The sequence below is a fragment of the Sinocyclocheilus grahami genome, unplaced genomic scaffold, assembly GCF_001515645.1.
Source record: "Sinocyclocheilus grahami isolate Dianchi unplaced genomic scaffold, SAMN03320097.WGS_v1.1 scaffold533.1, whole genome shotgun sequence".
Taxonomy (NCBI): domain Eukaryota; kingdom Metazoa; phylum Chordata; class Actinopteri; order Cypriniformes; family Cyprinidae; genus Sinocyclocheilus; species Sinocyclocheilus grahami.
Window position 1 is genome coordinate 405,302 of NW_015505712.1, and position 2,348 is coordinate 407,649.

The window sequence follows — 2,348 nt, forward strand, 5'->3', positions numbered from 1 at the left end:
TACCTATTAAGTTCCGTATCAGTTACAACATATTATTACTTACCTGTAAGGCCCTTAACCGAACTAGTCTTCTACCACGCTACAATTCATCACGCTCCCTAAGGTCGCAAAACTCTGGACTTTTGGTAGTACCTAGGATAGCAAAGTCCACTAAAGGAAGTAGAGCTTTTTCACATTTGGCTCCCAAACTCTGGAATAGCCTTCCTGATAACGTTCGGGGTTCAGACACACTATTTCTGTTTAAATCTAGATTAAAGACACATCTCTTTGGCCAAGCATTCAAATAATGCATCTCATAATTTAGTACTGCAGTTATATCTGATCAAATGTGCATTATTATTCTTTAGCTTGGGTTAAACAAATCAATTTTGCTTGGTTGAAACAGCAGCTACGCTAATTATGTCTCTATTTGATTGACATCCCGTGGTAACTAGGATTTACACCAGCTTCAGTCTGGATCCAGAACACCTGAGAAAAGTTTTTTTTTTTTTATGATATTTGAGGTCCAACCCCTCAGAGGACCTCAAATGATGCCAACCATGAAACAACATACAGAACTACCAAATTTTGCTATAAGGTTGATTGCATCATATAATAATTGCTGTTAATAGTGTTCATTGTCTGTTTGATTACGTCTTTAATTGATTTTTCCGTACATTTCTGCCATGTGTTTATTAACTGACAGTCACCACTGATAAGCTACTACTAAATATTGTAGAAACCTAATTTGCTGTAAAGTTGCTTTGCAACGACTTGTATTGTGAAAAGCGCTATACAAATAAACTTGAATTTAATTTTGGTTCTGTTTGTGCACAGCAGTTGTCCATGTCGTGCTATTTTCAGTTTTGTTTATTTTGTTAAATTGTGTTTAAATGTTCCCGCCTCCTTCATGATCTATGATCTTTGTTACATATGGGTTGATACTGGGGGAGTTGAGTTTCCCTTCTAGCTGGAGATACTCTATGAAGCCATCTCTTAAGAACTTGGGCAGCTTACTAAGCAGACGATCCACGTGTGAGCAGCAGTTCAACTCCATGCCTCTGGGACCCTCCAATGACAATGGTATATTCACTAAGAGGTGCACATGAAAAGCGAAACTCTGGAAGCTGCGAGCATCATTTGGTTTCATTTCTGGCACTGTAAGGATCGCTACAATCTCACTCTTGGAGAGCCTGCATAGCTGCCGAGTATGGAAAAGGATGATGATGACAGGACTGACCAATCATCTGGGCTTCAGGGAGTTTGAGGTGTTCCAGCAAAATGTGGTATTTATATTTCTCTTCCAGCGCTGCATGAGGTTCAAGGAGTTTATCTAGTGCTAATTTGAGGTTAGCAAACTCCCTTTCATTGTCCTTAACAAAGTCTGGAATATTTGGCTAGGGGGCAGTGTGCAAAGGGCGATGAGGCATCAAATATTCTGGGTGCTTTAATGTCTGGCTGAATGGCTGTAAGGAAGGGGCAGCTAGGGCTGGAATGTTCAGAGCAGGGACTGAAGCACTGGGCAGAGTCTGAGGCGCTGACGCCACTGGAGGCATCGGAGAATGCTGAGGAAATGAAAGGCTAGAGGAGAGTGGAGCAGTGACATGTTCTTTTGAAGAAAGTGCAACTGACAGATGGACGTAAGGCACACTGGGGTGCTAATAGGCTAGCGTGGGAGCTATTAGCAGTTGCTGCCCTTGTGGCTGTGAAACCCTTCCAGCATCATACTGCTTGTTGAGCGTTGATGCTGAGGCAAACCCGTAGGTAATGTACCTGAGGAAACTGGCGAGTACAAAGGAATGTACGGACTGGATGTATTGGTACAAAACCAGGATTAAAGCACTCCACAGTAGACGTGCTGGCCTTTACTTGTGTGGAACACGCATGTCCCTTAGACTGAAACTCAATGTCAGGTGACTGTGATTGAGAAGAATGACTTGATGATGAGGGCAGATGTGGTGACTTTTCTGGAGGTGATCTTGTAGGTGGCATGGCAGGCTTTACACTTTGATCCTCCTCCTCCTCACCTTCTTCCCTCAGGAACGATGTGATGTGTTCCATCAGCTCCTTGCGCCGTCGCTGTCATTGTTCATATTGCTTAAGTTTGCTCTGAAGCGCAGCCACGTCAGCAGTCCCATCCCTTTCTTTATCAGATATAGACTTCAATAACTCCCTCAGTGAACTCATACTCATGAAGTCCATAGTGCCTGTGGCTGGATGCTCACCCTGGCTGGAGGATGGTCGTGTTTGACTAGTTATGCTCACTACGGCTGTGGCTTCTTGCTGCTCCCCTGGCACCTCTACTGCAGGCTGGGAGGAAGGGACAGGTCAGTGATGGCTGTAGTCAAGGAGGTAGTCCTCCAGATGCT